The sequence below is a fragment of the Schistocerca nitens genome, chromosome 2 (assembly GCF_023898315.1).
Source record: "Schistocerca nitens isolate TAMUIC-IGC-003100 chromosome 2, iqSchNite1.1, whole genome shotgun sequence".
Classification (NCBI taxonomy): domain Eukaryota; kingdom Metazoa; phylum Arthropoda; class Insecta; order Orthoptera; family Acrididae; genus Schistocerca; species Schistocerca nitens.
The window spans coordinates 156,881,355-156,906,388 of NC_064615.1; the positions used below are offsets into that span (position 1 = coordinate 156,881,355).

Consider the following 25,034-nt stretch of genomic DNA (forward strand, 5'->3'; position numbering starts at 1 on the left):
ACCTTAATACAGCTGGAGGAATGTCGTCTTTTTTTAACATATTTGACATCTGAAGTCATGAGTCCCCTAGACGTAGAAGTACTTAAACCTAACCTAAGGACATCACACACACCCATGCCCGAGGCGGGATTCGAACCTGCGACCGTAGCATCAGCACGGTTCCGGACTGAAACGCCTAGAGCCGCTCGGCCACAGGGTCGGCACAGTGTGTGGCGCTGGGTCTCTTTCCAATACATATAACCAGCAAATACCGTGCTGCATCCTATTGGCTGAAGAACGGAAGTCCGACATGGTCAGGGAAATTACAGGAGAAAGTATCCAGCAGAAACGGCAACTGAACTCCTGGCGGGTTGACGTCTTGCAATGAGAGGGGATGAAAGTTTAAGGGTCGTAGCCAGCACACATTTTCCCCAATCATCAGGGTCCGGCTACTAATGAAACATGCCAATCCGAGCTGTGACATGATCCACTTCCTAACTTTATACAGCGAATTTTGCTACGCGTTTCGCATGCTGATAGCGGCGACTGCTAATGTGGAGAATGTGGATCTCCAGAACATTTAGCACTGTTCTGCGAGCGATACAGCCACCTGCATAGAAATATAGCAGAAATTACAACAGAAACACTACAAAAAACTCTCGGGGAGCAGACAAGCCATATTGACATCGACTTACACGCCAGCGAGACGAATGGGTTAGCACAGATGAAGACTCCAATACAACTGATTCCTCTGACATTAACACTAACGACGAGACAAATGAGGAACAACATGTCTAAAACATATACGTCACAAAAAGACGAAATAGTAACACAGAGAAAAATTAGAATGGAAATGGTTACACAAACTGTGACATAATCGCGAATACAGTGATCCAGGTACTGTCAAATGTTTTTTATTCCAGTCTTTGATCACAATATAAAGTCCTTCAACGGCGACCCGTTTCAGTCAGTAATGACCATCATCAGATCTACACATGGTGTAGAACAGATCTGAAGATGGTCTTTTTTTTTTCTTTGTCATCAGTCTACTGACTGGTTTGATGCGGCCCGCCACGAATTCCTTTCCTGTGCTAACCTCTTCATCTCAGAGTAGCACTTGCAACCTACGTCCTCAATTATTTGCTTGACGTATTCCAATCTCTGTCTTCCTCTACAGTTTTTGCCCTCTACAGCTCCCTCTAGTACCATAGAAGTCATTCCCTCATGTCTTAGCAGATGTCCTATCATCCTGTCCCTTCTCCTTATCAGTGTTTTCCACATATTCCTTTCCTCTCCGATTCTGCGTAGAACTTCCTCATTCCTTACCTTATCAGTCCACCTAATTTTCAACATTCGTCTATAGCACCACATCTCAAATACTTCGATTCTCTTCTGTTCCGGTTTTCCCACAGTCCATGTTTCACTACCATACAATGCTGTACTCCAGACGTACATCCTCAGAAATTTCTTCCTCAAATTAAGGTCGGTATTTGATATTAGTAGACTTCCCTTGGCCAGAAATGCCTTTTTTGCCATAGCGAGTCTGCTTTTGATGTCCTCCTTGCTCCGTCCGTCATTGGTTATTTTACTGCCTAGGTAGCAGAATTCCTTAACTTCATTGACTTCGTGACCATCAATCCTGATGTTAAGTTTCTCGCTGCTCTCATTTCTACTACTTCTCATTACCTTCGTCTTTCTCCGATTTACTCTCAAACCATACTGTGTACTCATTAGACTGTTCATTCCGTTCAGCAGATCATTTAATTCTTCTTCACTTTCACTCAGGATAGCAATGTCATCAGCGAATCGTATCATTGATATCCTTTCACCTTGTATTTTAATTCCACTCCTGAACCTTTCTTTTATTTCCATCATTGCTTCCTCGATGAACAGATTGAAGAGTAGGGGCGAAAGGCTACAGCCTTGTCTTACACCCTTCTTAATACGAGCACTTCGTTCTTGATCGTCCACTCTTATTATTCCCTCTTGGTTGTTGTACATATTGTATATGACCCGTCTCTCCCTATAGCTTACCCCTACTTTTTTCAGAATCTCGAACAGCTTCCACCATTTTATATTGTCGAACGCTTTTTCCAGGTCGACAAATCCTATGAAAGTGTCTTGATTTTTCTTTAGCCTTGCTTCCATTATTAGCCGTTATGTCAGAATTGCCTGTCTCGACCCTTTACTTTTCCTAAAGCCAAACTCATCGTCACCTAGCGCATTCTCAATTTTCTTTTCCATTCTTCTGTATATTATTCTTGTAAGCAGCTTCGATGCATGAGCTGTTAAGCAGATTGTGCGATAATTTTCAAACATGTCAGCTCTTGCCGTCTTCGGAATTGTTAGCATGATGCTTTTCCGAAAGTCAGATGGTATGTCGCCAGACTCATATATTCTACACACCAACGTGAATAATCGTTTTGTTGCCACTTCCTCCAATGATTTTAGAAATTCTGATGGAATGTTATCTGTCCCTTCTGCCTTATTTGACCGTAAGTCCTCCAAAGCTCTTTTAAATTCCGATTCTAATACTGGATCCCCTATCTCTTTTAAATCGACTCCTGTTTCTTCTTCTATCACATCAGACAAATCTTCACCCTCATAGAGGCTTTCAATGTATTCTTTCCACCTATCTGCTCTCTCCTCTGCATTTAACAGTGGAATTCCCGTTGCACTCTTAGTGTTACCACCGTTGCTTTTAATGTCACCAAAGGTTGTTTTGACTTTCCTGTATGCTGAGTCTGTCCTTCCGACAATCATATCTTTTTCGATGTCTTCACATTTTTCCTGCAGCCATTTCGTCTTAGCTTCCCTACACTTCGTATTTATTTCATTCCTCAGCGACTTGTATTTCTGTATTCCTGATTTTCCCGGGACATGTTTGTACTTCCTCCTTTCATCATTCAACTGAAGTATTTCTTCTGTTACTCATGGTTTCTTCGCAGCTACCTTCTTTGTACCTACGTTTTCCTTCCCAACTTCTGTGATGGCCCTTTTTAGAGATGTCCATTCCTCTTCAACTGTACTGCCTACTGCGCTATTCCTTATTGCTGTATCTATAGCGTTAGAGAACTTCAAACGTATCTCGTCATTTCTTAGTACTTCCGTATCCCACTTCTTTGCGTATTGACTCTTCCTGATTAATGTCTTGAACTTCAGCCTACTCTATATCACTACTACATTGTGATCTGAGTCTATATCTGCTCCTGGGTACGCCTTACAGTCCAGTATCTCATTTCGGATTCTCTGTCTGACCATGATGTAATCTAATTGAAATCTTCCCGTATCTCACGGCCTTTTCCAAGTATACCTCCTCCTCTTGTGATTCTTGAACAGGGTATTCGCTATTACTAGCTGAAACTTGTTACAGACCTCAATTAGTCTTTCTCCTCTTTCATTCCTCGTCCCAAGCCCATATTCTCCTGTAACCTTTTCTTCTACTCCTTCCCCTACAACAGCATTCCAGTCGCCCATGACTATTAGATTTTCGTCGCCCTTTACATACTGTATTACCCTTTCAATATCCTCATACACTATTCCGGAATCTTTTGCCAATGGAGAGATCATCGTGACACTTCTTCAATTACAGGCCACGTGGCCTGTGGATATACGTTACGTGTCTTTAATGCAGTGGTTTCCATTGCCTTCTGCATCCTCATGTCGTTGATCGTTGCTGATTCTTCCGCCTTTAGGGGCAATTTCCCACCCCTAGGACAAGAGAGTGCCCTGAACCTCTATCCTCTCCTCCGCCCTCTTTGACAAGGCCGTTGGCAGAATGAGGCTGACTTCTTATGCCGGACTGAAATTTGTCGTCGTCGAAGGACTATATATTGTGATCACAAACGGGAATAAAAATCATTTGAGAAATCTGTTAATTCAGTAAGTAAGATATTAAGTGGCCGGTCATTGTACCAGTCGCCACGTTAAGTTAGTAATTAGACTGCATTAACATAGAAGAACGGAAACATAAATACTGTAGCTAATCAACACTTGTACAGTAAATCATTATCTTGTGTCATAAACTAACAATAGGACGCTCTGCCCAGAGTCGTCGAGCTCGAGGACGCATTCCTAGACCACCTCCCTGAGCAGCGTCGGTGAGGGGACAACTACCTCCAACACTATTCTGTCCTAGTTTCTTTCTTTATCTTCGAAATATTAATATTTTATAATTCTCCATTTCGTAAATTCCTATACTATAATTTCAAGAAGTAATCACGCCTATACGTAAACAAAAACGGACAATAGACCTCTATGCAACCCCACCTCTACGTGTTGCTGCCGGGGCAACGGTGCCCGCGACTTCGGCTGTGTAGTTAAATTTCGTTGCGCGTTTGGGGCCATGGGTACCGGCTAAGTAGACTGAGTGGAGCACTACGACTCGCACAAAACATAACAGATGGTAGGCGTTAGCTGTCTAAATGCAGCTTTAGAAAGAAAATAGAAAAAAAAGAACGCATCTTTACACTTACATAAATCGAATTTGTTATTCTAGTGTTTTCTCACAAGTAGTGGCAGGAGTAGCACTTTATTGTGTCACTCCAGTGTATCATTGTAGAGCATCACGTGCAGTAAATGACATAGGTTCCAGGCAAGATAGATTGAAAATCTCGTTTCATTGACAGGACAAAGGGGAAATACAGTATACAAAAGAGACCAAATACAAAACACTCATGAGACACATCACAGAATATTTCTCAAGTGAGTCGGACCCATACAAAATAGGATTAACCGGGGATATTGAATAAGTAATGGTCACAAGAGGTTACACGTTAGCTTCAATTAAAAGAGAGCGGCATGGAAATACTGGAAAATCTGAATTGGACGAAGCTTGAAGATAGACTTACAAAGTTTCGGCAACAGTTATTAAGTGACGAATCTAGAGATAATTTTGAGCTCTTTATGCGCCACTCCCTTAAGGACGGCCAAAATATCATCAGACTAATTACAGTGCTCACAGCGACGTTTACAAAGCATTCTTTCGGGAGTCCATTATCAACTGAAATGAGAAGAAACTGTTGTACAGTGGTAAGTGCTCTCTGCCATGTACATTGCAGTGCTTTCCAGAGTATATGTGTGGAAGTAGAGTATAACCTGACATTTTCCCCCATTTCTTTTTCATGAAGAAATAACGAGAGACGTCATGATTCCATCAGTCATATTTATTTACGTCATCCAAATTTATAGCAATAATGTATCGACACAAATTTGTATTAATTTAATCTAACTGGAAGTATGGTTTCTACAAGCGTATTTTGAAGATTCGGAGTGAACTGTAAGTTCTGGACTTCTGGCAACGATATCACTGACAAACTCATTCATTGGTACTGGCAGAAGTAAAGCTGTGAGTACCGGTCGTGAGTCGTGCTTCGGTAGCTCAGTTGGTAGAGCACTTGCCCGCGAAAGGCAAAGGTCCCGAGTTCGAGTCTCGGTCGGGCACACAGTTTTAATCTGCCAGGAAGTTTCATATCAGCGCACACTCCGCTGCAGAGTGAAAATCTCATTCTGAAAACTCATTCATTGTTTGGCCCGGCCTGGTCGTTCGCCTGCCGGGAAACGGCTTGACTAGTTTGCGTAGTCGAGCCCCGGTCAGACTACCCAAATGCTCAGCGCGCCTTTATTTCTAGTTTTCGCCTCTCAGTAACGTGAGGAGTCGTCAGCAATGACGCGTGGTCCGGATTCCAGACTAAACTAAAGGTCACCTTTCCCTGGTTGGATGACTGGGCTAGATTATGTGCCGCGCATGGTAGGGCAACCGGCGTGCGGCACGTTATCGAATCAGCTTTGGTCGTGAGCTAATCTTTGATAGAGTCGCGGTGCATACTGAGGGCAGGAAAGATGTTGAGAAAGTGTATTTAAGATGTGAGTGTGCCTGGGTAGAGGAGTAGTTGTTCCCGTGTGAGCGAAGTGTCAACGTAACGAAGACGCCTGCTGGCTAGAAATCTACTCTGTAGGAATCAGCATGGGTTTCTGAGAAGACGATCGTGTGAAACCCAGCTCGCGCTATTCGTCCACGAGACTCAGAGGGCCATAGACACTGATTCCCAGGCAGATGCCGAGTTTCTTGACTTCCGCAAGGCGTTTGATACAGTTTCCCACAGTCGTTTAACGAACAAAGTAGGAGCACATGGACTATCAGACCAATTTTGTGATTGGATTGAAGAGTTCCTAGATAATAGGACGCAGCATGTCATTCTCAATGGAGCGAAGTCTTCAGAAGTAAGAGTGATTTCAGGTGTGCCGCAGGGGACTGTCGTAGGACCGTTGCTATTCACAATGTATATAAATGACCTTGTGGATAACATCGGAAGTTCACTGAGGCTTTTTGCGGTGATGCTGTAGTATATCGAGAGGTTGTAACAATGGAAAATTGTACTGAAATGCAGGAGGATCTGCAACGAATTGACGGATGGTGCAGGGAATGGAAATTGAGTCTCAATGTAGACAAGTGTAATGTGCTGCGAATACATAGAAAGAAATATCCTTTATCATTTAGCTGCAATATAGCAGATCAGCAACTGGAAGCAGTTAATTCCATAAATTATCTGGGAGTAGGCATTAGGAGTGATTTAAAATGGAATGACCATATAAAATTAATAGTCGGTAAAGCAGATGCCAGACTGCGATTCACTGGAAGAATCCTAAGGAAATGCAATCCGAAAACAAAGAAAGTAGTTTACAGTACACTTGTTCGCCCACTGCTTGAATACTGTTCACCGGTGTGGGATCCGTACCAGATAGGGTTGACAGAAGAGACAGAGAAGATCCAACGGAGAGCAGCGCGCTTCGTTACAGGATCATTTAGTAATCGCGAAAGCGTTACGGAGATGATAGATAAACTCCAGTGGAAGACTCTGCAAGATAGACGCTCAGTAGCTCGGTACGGGCTTCTGTTGAAGTATCGAGAACATACCTTCACCGAGGAGTCAAGCAGTATATTGCTCCCTCCTACGCATATCTCGCGAGGAGACCATGAGGATAAAATCAGAGAGATTAGAGCCAACACCGAGGCATACCGACAATCTTTATTTCCACGAACAATACGAGACTGGAATAGAAGGGAGAACCGATAGAGGTACTCCAGGTACCCTTCGCCACACACCGTCAGGTGGATTGCGGAGTAGGGATGTAGATCTAGATGTAGATGTAATGGTGGGAGAAGTGGCACACTGTTGCAGAAGGTTGAATATTGCCATTGGCGGCAACCGCTGGAAGCAAGAACTGCTGGGCATCCAAGCAGTTATGCCGTGTGGCTGCATGCGCTGGCGTTACCAGAAGAATTGTATTTATTATTTTGTAAGCTGACTAACCACTTCATTTTCGGTTTGATCTGCTGTTAGGAAGTGCTAAATCTTCGTCATTTCTTGAATTTGTGCACACTCTGTGCGGATTTCTGTTTAATTCGTAATTCTGCTGTGCCGTATTCGTATTTGTTCGCTGTCGTGTGCCTTGAGTAACTTGTGTGGAAAATCATAAAGCCGTTTTCGGTACCCCCTTTGTACCTCTGAATGTTCAGAATTAGGCAGAAAGTGACTGTACTTGTTAGGCGTACTTTACTAGTTTTGCATATTAAGTGTTGTACCTTGTGCCAGCATCTTATATAAAGTTGTTTACCACCGTATGTCTTGAGTAAATCGTTTGGCGAGTCATACGCCAATTGTATGTCCTTTAGTCTTCTGGGTGTTCGGAGATGTAAAGCGAGCGGCTGTGTACCTGCGTTTTTCTTGCGTATTAACTGGCTTTATGTATATATGTTTACAATTGGCTGAAAGCTCATTTCCGTGTGAGATTCGTGTGTTCTTTTTAAACGGTGCGACTGATGCACTTTACTGGCTACTGGCGGGAAATCATATTCCTTATCCTGTTGCGTATTTGTTCGCTGCTCGAGACTGTGTTCCTCTATTTAGTATTTGGTTTCGGCCAATTTACATTGTAGGTTATGATTTACCGTTGTGTAACTTGATTTTGTTTATGTTTAAGTTTCTTTAGTTATATGTGTAATAATGTTCAAGGCTAGAGTCCTGCTGTGAAGAAGGTGAAGCATTGTGCATCGAACGACTTTGTTAATAGCAGCCGGCCGGAGTGGCCAAGCAGTTCTAGGCGCTACAGTCTGGAATCACGCGATCGCTACGATCGCAGGTTCGAATCCTGCCTAAGGCATGGATGTGTGTGATGTCCTTAGGTTAGTTAGGTTTAAGTAGTTCTAAGTTCTAGGGGACTGATGACCTCAGAAGTTAAGTCCCATAGTGCTCAGAACCATTTGAACCATTTTTTGTTAATAGCAAGCGTTTACTCTAGGAAAAACACGTCTGTGATAAAACACGTATATTTTGCTCTCTACTCAAGTTACCAAGTGAGTTAGCTTTCTGTCTGTCGTGTGGTTATCGTTTTTCTGAGCAGTGTCGCCTGTATAGAGATCAGTATGTCACTCTGCCAGGATATTGGTATGTCGCTGAAGTACTTACTTTAAACTAGCTCTAATTTTTCGGTGCTTTAACGACGTCATGTTAATCGGGTGGAGGCTTGTTTGTTCTTGTTTTGTAGAGTTCGGGTACTAGATTGCTGCTAGTGTGCCTTGAAATTTCCGTGTATGTATGAGGGTGAGTCAAATGAAAACCTTAAATTTGAAATAATAAATCGAAATTTCGCCATCCTGTAAGTTGGTAAGCGTGCTACAAACAGCGTACAGAATGACCTGTAGGTGGCAGCATAGTAGAGTTGCACACATAGCGTCGTAGTATCAGCATAAAATGGCCGCCCCACTTGTGACTTGCACCAGGGAAGAACAGCGTTCTGTTATTCGGTTTTTGCTTAGTGAAGGTGTGAAACCTATTGAAATTCATCGACGAATGAACTTTCAGTACGGTGATGCATGTTTGTCACAGCAGAAAGTCTACGAATGGAGTAGGAAGTTCGCAAATGGTGTGCCTTCAGTGGAAGATGCTCCTTGTCCAGGTCAGGCATAACAAGTTGTGACTCCACAGAACATTGCAGCAGTTGAAGCCATAGTGAAGGAAAACCGCCGAGTGACACTGAATGACGTTACAGCATGTTTACAGATTAGTCACGGGTCAGCACACCACATTGTGCATGATGTGCTCTAGTTTCACTAAGTGTCTGCAAGATGGGTGCCACGGCAGCTGACTCGTGAAATGAGAGAACCACGTGTTGATGCTTGTGAAGAACTTCTTCAGCGCTTTGAACGAGAAGGTTATGGCTTCCTTGCAAGAATCGTTACTGGGGACGAAACCTGGGTTCATTTCCACCAACCGGAAATGAAGAGATCGAGCAAGGAATGGCGCCATTCCTCATCACCAAAACCAAAGAAGTTTCGAACAGAACCATCAGCAGGGAAGATTATGCTGACTCTCTTTTGGGACGAAAAAGGCGTCATTTTGGAGCATTACATGCCTAGAGGGACCACTGTCACCAGTGCATAATACACAGATCTCCTAAAAAATCACCTGCGGCCTGGTATTAAATAAAAGCGACGTGGATTGCTGTCCGTAGGTGTCCTTTTGCAACATGACAATGCAAGGCCCCACACTGCCCGTACAACAGTTACAACAATCACAGACCTGGATTTTGAGTGTCTTCCTCATCCACCACACTCACCAGACCTTGCCCCAAGCGATTTCCATATGTCTGGAACACTCAAAGACGCAATTGGAGGAAAGAAGTTCCGTTCTGATGAAGAGGTACGCCACGCGGAGCATGAGTGGTTGCGCGGACTACCAAAAGAATTTTTTTCTAAAGGAATTTGTGCACTTTGTAAGCGCTGGAGGACTTGCATTGAGCATGGGGGAGATAATGTTGAAAAGTGATACAGCTTTGTAACTCTTCTGCACAATAAATAATATTTAAAAAAATAATTAAGGCTTTCATTTGACTCACCCTCGTACATGAATGCACACATCTGGGTTTGCATTCTTAAGATTCTTGTTTTATGCGCCGTCTTACTGCGAGGTATTAGTCATGGTGCCTGTATAAAGTTTTTGAGCACTTCCTTGTTTCTGAAGTCCCAGTTTGTGTGGCCGTTAGAAAAAGGCTTTATCCGTATAATCAAGAGCATTGTCGCACAAGCGCCTTGGTAAATAGAAACTCGACCATCGATTTTGTCAGTTCAAGGTCTGTACTGTTAGGTAATTACTTTAAAGGTTGTTTAACTGAAATTCTTGTTAGCGCTGCGGCGCCAGAGTCAAATGTAGGAAATTGTTATTTACTCTCACTGATAGTAGTTAAGCTGTCACCAACCTGACGTAATGTTATTGTATATTTCTATATTACAAACATTTCGGACCCATGTTAGTCGCACTTGAGCGCCACAAAGGGGTTGTTTTTTGTTCCATTTTCTATGGTAATTATTGTTGTTTGGGTTGTGTTGTTTGATCACTGAGATACATTTGGTCAGCCCTTTATAATTTTAGTGCAACTCCACCATTTAAGCTTTCTATCTGAAACAACTTACAAAGAATTTTTGGCGAATTGCGGACGAATGGTAAAGTTAAACTGAGATTTATTTTGGTTGTCTTGTTTCTTGGGTAAAAATTTGCGAAATTTGTGGAACTCTGGAAAGATTTTTTCCTTAAATTGTCAATAAATTTATTGTTAGGCTCAGACTGTGTTTATTTTGGTGCCAGCAACTGACGCTCCAATCCTAGCGCCCTATCACCACAGATTATGAACAGACACGCCGTCGATTTGGCGTCCAATCAAAAAGAGTGCTTGCCACACGAAAACGTAAGTAAAAACGAATATAGGAGCGAAAACATCGCGACAAACTAAATTACATTCTAGAAGATAGGTTAACTTCCAGCAAAAAACTTTCTCATCAACATCGTTTGGTTGCAGATGACAAGCTACCAGTAGTAATTAACACACAAGTGATCCAGAAAATTCATGCACACCAAATGTATAGGTATTCACAAAAAGAAACGATCTGTTGTTTGAACTAAAGATGCACATAATTTTATGATCATTTAACAAAAATGTTCACATTTCAGAATAAATAAAAACGAAAACCCACTGATGATGGCACAGTAGTGCCGAAACATGTTTGGGTAGTGAGAAAAAACGGTGTTTTGCGTAACAGGCGGACCACACATCGAACAATTTTAACTGAAAACACGGCCTATACAAGGAGTTGCAAAACAAAATGAGAAATACTTATTTTACATTGTTTTTATCAAACTAAAAATTCTGTTGGTGCGGCGCAGCCACAAGATTATGTAGACGGGTGGTCGAGCCCCGGCCCACCCATGTAATCGGCGCGCATGTGTGTATATTACCATAACGAAATTCACCTTCGAACTAGCAGGAGAAGCTGTTTTTAAATCGGCTTGTGTGTGAGGAAGCTTGCCACCATAACGTGACTGTCACAGGTGGCGACAGACTCTCAGCTGGTGAGATAAATGCGGCCTTAGGTAACATAGCTCTACGACCGGCGCCAGGTAGGCAGGCAGGGCTTTTGACGCCCGCCTCGCAGCACGACCGCGGCGCCACGCGGCGCTGCATCCCTCGGCCATCTGGCGGACTGCCGGCGCACTAACTGACCCTCCCTGTCTGGACGCTGGAGACCGCTACTGTCCCGTTTCATACCTACCTACCTGCCTGCCTGCAACGGGCGCGTGCCTTTCGCAAAGGAGGCGACGGTGACCACCGTGGTAGAAGGGAACCATGATCTCTAACACAAGTTTTGTAGCAGTGGTCATTTGCCGCGGCCTCTGCACACAGTACATATAAAGGTATTTACAAGAGCGATAGGCACTGCATTCTGCCGAAAATTTACTCCGGCAATGTTGTCAATGTTTTTGGCAATGTTTGTGGCTTACTTCACTTATGTATGCATGGGGAACAGTATTGCCACGAAATGCACGGAAGTGTGCTGACGACAGCGAGTGCCGCTCTCGTGCTTTTGCATTCCACAAGAGCATTTGAGCAGGATAAGCTACAGGGTTGGGTTGTTTTGGGGGAGGAGACCAGACAGCGAGGTCATCGGTCTCATCGGATTAGGGAAGGACGGGAAAGGAAGTCGGTCGTGCCGTTTCAGAGGAACCATCCCGACATTTACCTGGAGCGATTTAGGGAAATCACGGAAAACCTAAATCAGGATGGCCAGACGCAGGATTGAACCTTCGTCCTCCCGAATGCAAGTCCAGTGTGATTCCACAAGAGAAAAGTAAGGACAAGAGAATATAGGCTTAGAGGCTGCGTGCTTTTCTAAGTAGGTGAACTGATTCCGTAACTTATCAATCAACTCCTGAGCTGATGCCGGTTACACACCTTTTTCGGAATACTGAACATGTTTTTGAATCGTCTTAAAACAATGTCGTCCGAGAACTGTAAGACGAATAGTGATATGGAAGATTATATACCACTTACAACCTGATTGTTGAGCAATCTACAGTTTTTGGTTAATGGTAACTCATAAAGAAGTTTGATAGACTGTCCCTCTTTAAAAGTGCTTATCTCACGGTTATATCTCCTGGTACCAGACGTTTGCAATGGCTTCGTGAAGGGACTCAATGAATCCATGAAGGTATTTGAAAAAAGTTGACATTATTTTAGTTCAGTTCACTTAGAAATTTATGAATGATGTGCATCAACGACCAGAGGTACTGGACATGAATAATTATTCAGATATAAAAAACTAAACTCCTCCCGAACAGGCCATGAAGGCCCAACGGTACCGACCGGCCGCCGTTTCATCCTCTGCCAATAGGCGTCACTGGATGCGGATATGAAGGGGCATGTGGTCAGCACACCGCTCTCCCGGCCGTATGTCAGTTTCCGAGAGCGGAGCCGCTACTTCTCAGTCAAGTAGCTCCTCAGTTTGCCTCACAAGGGCTGAGTGAAACCCGCTTCCCAACAGCGCTCGGCAGACCAGATGGTCACCCATCCAAGTGCTAGCCCAGCCCAACAGTGCTTAACTTCGGTGATCTGACGGGAACCGGTGTTACCACTGCGGCAAGGCCGTTGTCAATTATTCAGATATACAGAGCTCGTAAAAACCGACATTTGGCAAGGTGCTGTCCACCAACACGGAAAGACACATGATGCAGCTTCAACGAAGTTTAGAAGTCTTAAGAATCTATGGGAACGACTATTATGTTTCGGCACTGCAAATCGTCTATTGTGACGGTAGCACCGAACACCGACAACGTGGCTACGAAGTCTTTCGCGACGTATTTCTTGAATAAAAATCTCTCGATGTACATGCCGCGTCAATTCAGGATAAAACTCCAAGCTTTCGACCACTACCTCCATGGTCGTCGGCAGGGGTAAAACTGTCGTGAACTAGCGAGGTTCCCACTTTTATATGCCAAGGACGGCTTCTGATTGGCTGGAATACGTCATAGCAACAGCGATATGGCGCGTAGTGAAGTGGTGCCCTCTACTTCCATAGATGTAGTTTCTATCCTGCGTTGCGTGCAGCGCCATCCCTTGAATCAGGAGGTAAAGTGCGGGAAGTTTTTCTCTGCGATTTTTCTGTATCCAGTGCACTCTTCCAAGTGTTGCTAAGTGCATAGCCGTTGTCTCTGTTCAAGTTATTATCGCTAAGTCTAATTTCGACTGCTTGCCGGATCACAGAGTCCCAGTAATTCGATGCGTGTGCTATTACTCTGGTTTCTTCAAGTAAAATCTTATGCTTGTTAAGCAGGCTATGTTCAGCCACCGCTGATTTTTCCAAATACCTGTATTTTAGGTGGCGCTGGTGCTCGATGCAGCGGTCGGCAACGGTTCTTACAGACTGGCCCACGTAATTCTTGCCGCATTCGCAAGGAATAGTATAAATTCCCGGCACTCTTAAGCCGAGACTATCTTTGACTGATCTCAACATTTCCTTGATTTTCCTAGGTGGTCGAAAGACTCGTTTTATTCCTTGCCTCTTCAGGACTCTGGCTATCTTGCTCGTTGTAGCACCACAAGAAGGAAGCCGCGCTATGTGTTGGTCCTCTTCTTGTATATGGCTGGCATCGTGTCTTACTTTCTTGGACAATATTGATTTAATTTCACCGGCAGAATAACCATTCCTCTTGAAAACAGTCGTCAAATGGTTAATCTCGGGACCGAGGTGGTCCTTGTCGGAAATAGTCCTGGCTCTGTGTACTAAAGTATTCAGCATAGCTCTCTTCTGAGACGGATGATGGAAGCTATGGCTATGCAGATATAAATCTGTATGGGTTGGCTTCCTGTACACAGAATGGCCCAGTCGTCCATCCGGCTTTCGCTCTACCAACACATCTAAAAAAGGTAACTTCCCTTCCTTTTTTTCAGAAATTGGAAATCTGTGGTAAGTTCCTATGGGACCAAACTGTTGAGGTCATCGGTCCCAAGGCTTACACCGTACTTAATCTAACTCTAACTTTAACACACACAACCATTCCCGAATGGCCGAGGGAGGACTAGAACCTCCAACGTGGGAGCCGCGAGGACCGTGGCAAGGCGCCTAAGACCACGCGCCTACCCCGCGCTGCTCCTTTCTCAGATTTCAGTCGTAGCATGCAGGTTGTAACAAAAAGGTATCGCCAAACTTTTGGAAACATTCCTCAACGAAGAGCAAGAATATATGTTATATGGACATGCGTTCGGTAACGCCTTATTTCCATGTTAAAACTGTTTCCACAATTCTTCAACACATTAATCACAAGAAACGCACAGGAAAAGGAAGTATCAGCAGGGCACGAAAAACTTTTCTCAATGGAATGTTCCAAATGCTCTCTGTTAGCAATGATACGTGTATCAACCCGTCGTCGCATTGATTTTCTGATGCACTGAGTGGGTCCTATTCTACCTATCCATCTATCACGGAACTGTCATTCAGATGGCTACGAACATTAACACTAAAATGCGGAGGAGCTCCACCGTGCATGAGGACATGTTTTGTCGCATTCTTGAAGGCTCATGTTCTATAAGGGGCAGTCAAATGAGAACGAGACACATGAAAAGTAAGTAAACTGTTTATTATTTCAAAAGTAAGTGCCATAACTGTTGATACATTTATCCTATTGTGAGACAAGACGGTTAATTTCATCGTGGAAAAATGATTATGGTTGCCGGCTGAACCATGATTTTACCTAGTCGTGCAGTCTTCGTCCGAAGCAAATCGACGGCTACGAATGTCTTTGTTCGGGGCTCTAAAATTATGGAAATCGCATGCGAGAGATCGGAACCGAGTGGATGACGTATACGGCCTTTCCAGCGAAACGTTGTAGTGTAATCGAAACGACCTTGGCAACATGGGGGGGGGGGGGGTATTTTCTTGCAACAGGATAGGCGGGCCCACACGCAGACAAGATTGCTGCAAAAGTTTCGCTGGGAAATCCTTATACATCCTCCGTACCGCTCGGATCTATCCCCGAGCAGTTTCAGTATTTTTGGAGAGCTAAAGAAAGACATTCGCGGCCCTCGATCTGCGTCATACGAAGAGATGCACTCCAAACATGGTTCAGTAGGCAGCCGCAAACGTTTTTCCAAGAAGGCATTGATGACTTGTATCACAGTGGGATAAATATATTAACAGTTATGGTGCTTACTTTTGAAATAAAGAACAGTTTACTTACTGTTTTCAATACGTCTCCTTTTAATTTGACTATTTGACTGCCCCTTGTAACAGAACAGGTGGAGTATCCTCTAAGACACCATATTAAGTTTCTCAGTTGACCACCAACAATGCCGGACCAAGCGTTGAGAGAAAACTCTTTAGTGACTGATTTTACAATTTCATAAGGATTCTGGGGATAGCCCATATGTGCTGACTGAGAAAATTTTGCAATCCGATTACTTTGAAACGAAGGCTCATCTGCGAGCAGCATATTTGCACTAAATAGAGGCTTGACACATTGTTGAATGAACCATTCATAGAAGTGTACCCGTGAGGGAGAATCAACTGCACTTCCCTCTCACGTCAGCAACAGTAGTGTCCTAGCACTGAGGTCAATATAGTGTTGAGCACGCAAGAGCTCAACACAATTCGAGATCTTAGCTACAACAGTCAACGTCAATAAGTAGGACAGTGACAAAATTTTCTGTTCTTTCGTAAATGTTACATTTTGCGCCTCAAGAGAACAGTTAGTATATCAAATGGTGCTTTGCTAGTCAGTGATATCTGTAAAATATCCAGTATTCCTCTGCCAAAGAAGTGTGTCAAAATTAAGTGATGTTTTGCTCATTTATGTAATACAGCGAACTAATAATTCAAGTGTTCTAGTGTAATAATCCTTCTCCCAAAGCAATCAAAGAACCTACAGTTGTTACATGACGAAAGTAGTTCCGTCTGGTCACATAACATTTTATGTAAGAAAACGTTTCACGTAGTGGAAAAAGTTTCACGGAATACTGGTACTTTCTGTCCCTGTGTGTATACCATGATAGATATGATCATGAAGAGAAGCGAAAAGTTTCTAACATGAAAATAAAGCGTTTCCAGACCCGCATGCACACAACGTATTTTCTTCCTCTAAGAGTGAGGAATAAAGTTTGGGTTCAAATGGCTCTGAGCACTATGGGACTTAACTTCTGAGGTCATCAGTCCCCTAGAACTTAGAACTACTGAAACCTAACTAACCTAAGGACATCACACACACCCATGCCCGAGGCAGGATGCGAACCTGCGATCGTAGCGTTCGCGCGGTTCCAGAATGTGGCGCCTAGAACCGCTCGGCCGCCCCGGACGGATAAAATTTGTGCATATCTTTTCGCTGCATACTGTGTGCTGTCTGCATTCCATAGCACTGGTTGTTGAAGTACGTATCACATGGTGCAGTTCGTAATTCTTTCATTTGCCCACTCCTTTATTCCTGTAGATAACAAAAAAATTGAGTGCCCTTTCATCCGCACACAATTTTTTGAAATATTGTTGTCTGACCGCTCAGATTACTTGGCTTGGTAAGACAGCGCTGTCTGCCTGATAAAGAGGAAGCAAGGCTGAAAGTGAAATGGAAGTGTTTTCAAATAAAGGCTAAGGTACATATGGCCCGGCCATACGAAAAATATTTCGCTTTCGCCATACCTTTGCAACTACAGTGTAACAGCCTGCCCTATCAGCCCGGCCATAAAGCAATATTGCATTACATTGTAGCCACACTATACGATTGTTGACGATAACATTATTGCGGCCACATATTGCCACAAAATATGGCCCGTGTAAGTGCACATTAATAAGCAAAATGCTTTTTCGTAAAATATTATTTTTAGAAGATGGATAAGAGTTTTTTTTGTACAATGCTCATGGGTAATATACAAAATGAGCAAGTATAACGTAAGTGTGTGTGTGTGTGTGTGTGTGTGTGTGTGTGTGTGTGTGTGTGTCTGCGTCTGCGTGTGCGTGCATCTTTGAAAACCACCGAGAGTTCAATGCAAGATCAATGTACAACCCATCCCTGACATTAAGCGGAATACCGGGATCACACATCTACATTTATAACCCAAGTTCGGGAACGTTGTGCGAGAAGAACAATTTTCGGTAAACGTCTTTTTTAGCTGGAATATCTCTGATTGTTACTCTTTTGGTCATTTCTTGAGATATGTACGAGATGTGCTGAAAAAAAAATTTTAGAGAATTTTATTTATTTGTCTACATCATTGTTATCCTCCTCAGTTCCCATAAGGCATTACGCACTTAAGCCAGCGCTCTCTCTAGTCACCGAGACACTTCTGAAATTAATGTCTGTCACAGCTTCTAGCTCTCTCAGCGATGTGTTTTTAATCTCTTCTATGCTTGCAAAACGACAACCTTTTAAGGTTTTCTTTATTTCTGGCGACAGACAAAAGTCATGCGTGGCCTTTTCTAGCGATTATGGAGGCTGAGACATTTCTACGTTACTGTTTACGGCCAAAGATTCACGAAGAAGCAACGAAGTTGTAGAAGCGTAAAAGCCGTGAAATGTTTCGTCGCAGTTACTGGCGTTTAGCTTGTTAGTCGTACTCCTTATTCATGCGGCAGTTCCCCTGTTTGGCTAAAGAGCGCTCACACCAAGATGGTGGACACAGTACTGAACCAAAATATGAGGATTATTTCAGGTACAATAAAATCAACCCCCATTCACTGGCTACCTGTACTCAGCCACATACCGCCACCTCACTTACGAAGAGAACATGCGCTTCTCAGAGAATTTAAAAAAATACAAGACAACCCGCAACTTCCGATTCACGCTTTGAGCAATGGCATTGACAGAGATAGATTGCGCTCTAGACATCCACCTCTTATAAGGGCCAAAGATCTGGAGGAAAATGGTTTCTGTCTTGAAGAACGGGAAGAATCAGCACCACCACAGGTAAACACCTTACTGAAACCGTCTAACAGACCTCCGGGCTTTGGCTTACCACGTAAAACCTGGACCATCCTCAACAGGATCAGGACGGGCCACGGTCGATGTGCGGACTCTCTAGACAAATTGGGAAGAGCACCATCCCCAAAGTGTGACTGCGGCGCTGAGAAGTAGACGATCCGGCACATCATTGCAGAGTGCCCTCTGAGAGCCTACTCAGGTTAAACAACGGACTTCCTGGATGCGACTCGAAGTGCAGTTCAATATATTAAAAACCTAAATGTTAATTTGTAATTATATATATATGTTGTTCATGACATAACTGTATTTAATTCTTTATGTCTTGTTTTTAGTGCCAAAGTTATAAAGTTATTGGAGCAGCTTATTTCTCTATAAACGTGATTTGTACTTGCCGTACGCTAAATAAAATAAATATTCATCCTTCAACCTCGTGACAACAACTCATGATGCATATGCCGTTAGCACCGAAGAACATGGGAGCATAACCTTTACATTTATCCCCACATGTCGCCCTTTCTTTCGTCTTGGTGATCCAGAATGCTTTTGTTCGGATGATCGAGTCTTATTTTCTACGTCATATGTATAAATGCATATTTCATCACCTTTTATGACACGATTCAGTATTTTTGCATTACTCTTGAATTCATTTAGCGACTTCTGTGCAATTTCTAGTCGCCGCTGTTTTTATTTGATATTCTACAGTTTTGGAACAAATTTTGCTGCCATACGTTTTATTCTCAAAATAACCGAAATGGTTTCGTGGAATGAACGAAAATACTTGCCAACATCGTCAGCGACTTCTCTGATGGTGATTCGACTGTCGTTCATAATTGTATCTCTCATTTTTTCCACCATATCGTCGGCTGATGATATGCTGGGGCTATAGAGTGCTTGTCATCTTCAGTGTCTTCAAGGCTTCCTTCTAAACGCTTTTACCACTCATAAACCCTTTTTCTCTTCGCAGTAGATACACAGAAGCAATATTTAATATCTCAAATACTTTGCTGTACTTTATTCCGTTCTTTTAGCATACCACAACACAAATTATCTGATGAGTTTTTATATAAATAATCGCCGTTAATATCAAAATACACATATTTTGACAGTTGACGACATAGTTAATATCCGATTTTGCTAAGACTGAACAGAATGTTTTCACATGTGTTTGCCAACACGACAACGAAAAGATCGTATCTCACAAATATGACAAATACAACATGCGAAATTACAAGATTCACGCTATTTTTTAATACAACTCGTATGGGAGGAGTTAGTAGGTCACTTAACTCTTATTGGAACGCTCACTGTCTCGCATTTTCAACAACGTAACCTGTTCGTGGTAGCGCATACCACCTGGACCTGAATAAATATCTCCGTCGCGCTTTCGCGCTACTGAACACATTCATATACTGCTCTTATTCAGACCATCTTTGTGTGCTCTGTTAGTCGTATCTGATAATGTAAGTCTTTTGAATAACTTTTAGCTACAAATATTTAGAAATTATGGCTCTTGAATCCAACCCGTGGTCTACTGCCGGCACGGTAGCTCAGCGTGTTCGGTCAAAGGGTTAGCTGCCCTCTGTAATAAAAAAATACTGAGTTAATGGATCTATAACGAACATAAACGGATGTCTTACGACGTCCGCCCCGAGCAGATGGAGCGAACAGAAGCGAACAATATGAGTTTAAAAAAAATGGGGTAGCGTCTTTGATTCATAATCAAAACGTCTTCGGTCCCGGGTTCGATTACCGCCACTGCCTAAATTTTGATAAATAATCAGCATTGGCGGCCGAAGACTTCCAGCATAGGAAGTCAGCCTCATTCTCCCAACGGCTTTGTCAAAGAGGGCGGAGGAGAGGATAGAGGTTCAGGGCACTCTCTTGTCCTAGGGGTGGGAAATTGCCCATAAAGGCGGAAGAATCAGCAATGATCAACGACATGAGGATGCAGAAGGCAATGGAAACCACTGCATTACAGACACGTAACGTGTATCCACAGGACATGTGGCCTGTAATTGAAGAAGTGTCATGATGATCTCTCCATTGGCAAAAGATTCCGGAATAGTCCCCCATTCGGATCTCCGGGAGGTGACTGCCAAGGGGGAGGTTACCATGAGAAAAAGACTGAATAATCAACGAAAGGATAACGTTCTACGAGTCGGGGCGTGGAATGTCAGAAGCTTGAACGTGGTAGGGAAACTAGAAAATCTGAAAAGGGAAATGCAAAGGCTCAATCTAGATATAGTAGGGGTCAGTGAAGTGAAGTGGAAGGAAGACAAGGATTTCTCGTCGGATAAGTATCGGGTAATGTCAACAGCAGCAGAAAATGGTATAACAGATGTAGGATTCGTTATGAATAGGAAGGTAGGGCAGAGGGTGTGTTACTGTGAACAGTTCAGTGACCGGGTTGTTCTAATCAGAATCGACAGCAGACCAACACCGACAACGATAGTTCAGGTATACATGCCGACGTCGCAAGCTGAAGATGAACAGATAGAGAAAGTGTATGAGGATATTGAAAGGGTAATGCAGTATGTAAAGTGGGACAAAAATCTAGTAGTCATGGGCGACTGGAATGCAGTTGTAGGGGAAGGAGTAGAAGAAAATGTTACAGGAGAATATGGGCTTGGGACAAGGAATGAAAGAGGAGAAAGACTAATTGAGTTCTGTAACAAGTTTCAGCTAGTAATAGCGAATACCCTGTTCAAGAATCACAAGAGGAGGAGGTATACTTGGAAAAGGCCGGGAGATACGGGAAGATTTCAATTAGATTACATCATGGTCAGACAGAGATTCCGAAATCAGATACTCGACCGTGAGACTGCTACGGTCGCAGGTTCGAATCCTGCCTCGGGCATGGATGTGTGTGATGTCCTTAGGTTAGTTAGGTTTAAGTAGTTCTAAGTTCTAGGGGACTAATGACCACAGCAGTTGAATCCCTTAGTGCTCAGAGCCATTTCAGATACTCGACTTTAAGGCGTACCCAGGAGCAGATATAGACTCAGATCACAATATAGTAGTGATGAAGAGTAGGCTGAAGTTCAATACATTAGTCAGGAAGAATCAATACGCAAAGAAGTGGGATACGGAAGTACCAAGGAATGACGAGATACGTTTGAAGTTCTCTAACGCTATAGATACAGCAATAAGGAATAGCGCAGTAGGCAGTACAGTTGAAGAGGAATGGACAACTCTAAAAAGGGCCATCACAGAAGTTGGGAAGGAAAACATAGGTACAAAGAAGGTAGCTGCAAAGAAACCATGGGTAACAGAAGAAATACTTCAGTTGATCGATGAAAGAAGGAAGTACAAACATGTTCCGGGAAAATCAGGAACACAGAAATATAAGTCGCTGAGGAATGAAATAAATATTAACTGTAGGGAAGCTAAGACGAAATGGCTGTAGGAAAAATGTGAAGACATCGAAAAAGATATGATTGTCGGAAGGACAGACTCAGCATACAGGAAAGTCAAAACAACCTTTGGTGACATTAAAAGCAACGGTGGTAACATTAAGTGTGCAACGGGAATTCCACTGTTAAATGCAGAGGAGAAAGCAGATAGGTGGAAAGAATACATTGAAGCCACTATGAGGGTGAAGATTTGTCTGATGTGATAGAAGAAGAAACAGGAGTCGATTTAGAATAGATAGGGGATCCAGTATTAGAATCGGAATTTAAAAGAGCTTTGGAGGACTTACGGTCAAATAAGGCAGAAGGGACAGATAACATTCCATCAGAATTTCTAAAATCATTGGGGGAAGTGGCAACAAAACGATTATTCACGTTGGTGTGTAGAATATATGAGTCTGGCGACATACCATATGACATTCGGAAAAGCATCATCCACACAATTCCGAAGACGGCAAGAGCTGACAAGTGCGAGAATTATCGCACAATCATCTTAACAGCTCATGCATCGAAGCTGCTTACAAGAAAAGAAAATTGAGAATGCGCTATGTGACGATCAGTTTGGCTTTAGGAAAAGTAAAGGGACGAGACAGGCAATTCTGACGTTACGGCTAATAATGGAAGCAAGGCTAAAGGAAATTCAAGACACTTTGATAGGATTTGTCGACCTGAAAAAAGCGGTCGACAATATAAAATGGTGCAAGCTGTTCGAGATTCTGAAAAAAGTAGGGGTAAGCTATAGAGAGAGACGGGTCATATACAATATGTACAACAACCAAGAGGGAATAATAAGAGTGGACGATCAAGAACGAAGGGCTCATATTAAGAAGGGTGTAAGACAAGGCTGTAGCCTTTCGCCCCTACTTTTCAATCTGTACATCAAGGAAGCAATGATGGAAATAAAAGAAAGGTTCAGGAGTGGAATTAAAATACAAGGTGAAAGGATATCAATGATACGATTCGCTGATGACATTGGTATCCTGAGTGAAAGTGAAGAAGAATTAAATGATCTGCTGAACGGAATGAACAGTCTAATGAGTACACAGTATGGTTTGAGAGTAAATCGGAGAAAGACGAAGGTAATGAGAAGTAGTAGGATTGAGAACAGCGATAAACTTAACATCAGGATTGATGGTCACGAAGTCAGTGAATTTAAGGAATTCTGCTACCTAGGCAGTAAAATAACCAATGACGGACGGAGCAAGGAGGACATCAAAAGCAGACTCGTTATGGCAAAAAAGGCATTTCTGGCCAAGAGAAATCTACTAATATCAAATACTGGCCTTAATTTGAGGAAGAAATTTCTGAGGATGTACGTCTGGAGTATAGCATTGTATGGTAGTGAAACATGGACTATGGGAAAACCGGAACTGAAGAGAAACGAAGCATTTGAGATGTGGTGCTATTGACGAATGTTGAAAATTTGGTGGACCGATAAGGTAAGGAATGAGGAGGTTCTATGCAGGAAGAGGAGAGGAAAGGAATATGTGGAAAACACTGATAAGGAGAAGGGACAGGATGATAGGACATCTGCTAAGACATGAAGGAATGATTTCCATGGTACTAGAGGGAGCTGTAGAGGGCAAAAACTGTAGAGGAAGACAGAACTTGGAATACGTCAAGCAAATAATTGAGGACGTAGGTTGCAATTTCTACTCTGAGATGAAGAGGTTAGCACAGGAAAGGAATTCGTGGCGGGCCGCATCAAACCAATCCGTAGACTGATGACCAAAAAAAAAAAAAAAAAAAAAAAAAAAAAAAAAAAAAAAAAAAAAGGCTCTTGAACGAACAATTAGCACTTACAGGGCCTCTTATGGCGCACCATCACAAACATTGAAGCTACATCATCAGATGGTGCTCGTTTCATAAACAGTTTATTTGATGCCAACAACATGGAACGGTTTTGGCTCCAGAGCAGGAATGGAAATTATGTGTGAACTTGAATCCCGATTGACTACCTGGTCAAAGAACACAGAGGCAGAGTTAGGACTATTCGCTCTCCTGTTGTTGATTAATATTTCGTGGTAGATAACATATAACACCAGTCATTGTTGTATGGTGGAGCTTGTTGCTTACAGAGTGTTGGTTTTTAGGCAAGCACTTTTTATACTACTGGCCATTAAAATTGCTGCACCACGAAGATGACGTCCTACAGACACAAAATTTAACCGACAGGCAGAAATTGCTGTGATACGCAAATGATTAACTTTTCAGAGCACACAAGGTTGGCGCCGGTGGCGACACCTACAACGTGCTGACTCGAGGAAAGTTTCCTACCGATTTCTCATACACAAACAGTAGTTGACCAGCGGTGCCTGGTCAAACGTTGTTGTGAAGCCTCGTGTAAGGAGGAGAAATGCGTACCATCACTTTTTCGACTTTGATAAAGGTCGGATTGTAGCCTATCGCGATTGCGATTTATCGTATCGCGACATTGCTGCTCGTGTTGGTCGAAATCCAATGCGTGTTAGCAGAATATGGAATCGGTGGGTTCAGCAGGGTAATACGGAAAGCCGTGCTGGATCCCAACGGCCTCGTAATCACTAGCAGTCGAGATGACAGGCATCTTATCCGCATGGCTGTAACGCATCGTGCAACCACGTCTCGATCCCTGAGTCAACAGATGGGTACGTTTGCAAGACAACCATCTGCACGAACAGTTCGACGACGTTTGCAGCAGCATGGACTATCAACTCGGAGACCATGGCTGAGGTTACCCTTGATGATGCATCACAGAGAGGAGCGCCTGCGATGGTGTACTCGACGACGAACCTGGGTGCACGAAAGGCAAAACGTCATTTTTTCGGATGAGTATAGGTCCTGTTTACAGCATCTTGATGGTCGCATACCTGTTTGGCGACATCGCGGTGAACGCACATTGGAAGCGTGTATTCGTCATCACCATACTGGCGTATCACCCGGCGTGATGGTATGGGGTGCCTTTGGTTACTCGTCTCGGTCGCCTCTTGTTCGCATGGACGGCAGTCTGAACAGTGGACGTTACATTTCAGATGTGATACGACCCGTGGCTCTACCCTTCATTCGATCCCTGCCAAACCCTACATTTCAGCAGGATAATGCACGATTGCATGTTGCAGGTCGTGTACGGGCCTTTCTTTATACAGAAAATGTTCGACTGCTGCCCTGGCCAGCACATTCTCCACATCTCTCACCAACTGAAAACGTCTGGTCAATGGTGGCCGAGTAACTGGCTCGTCACAATACGCCAGTCACTACTCTTGATAAACTGTAGTATCGTGTTGATGCTGCATGGGCAGCTGTAAATGTACACGCCATCCAAGCTCTGTTTAACTCAATGCCCAGGCGTATCAAGGCTGTTTTTACGGCCAGA

General features: G+C 43.2%; 1 protein-coding gene and 1 pseudogene across 1 annotated transcript in view; both read right to left on the reverse strand.

Annotated features, from left to right (window-relative positions):
- LOC126234892 (uncharacterized) overlaps nt 1-25,034 on the reverse strand; it is a 260,388-nt gene that overhangs the window by 179,085 nt on the left and 56,269 nt on the right. The window lies entirely within an intron of this gene.
- LOC126238396 (5S ribosomal RNA) lies at nt 12,845-12,962 on the reverse strand (annotated as a pseudogene).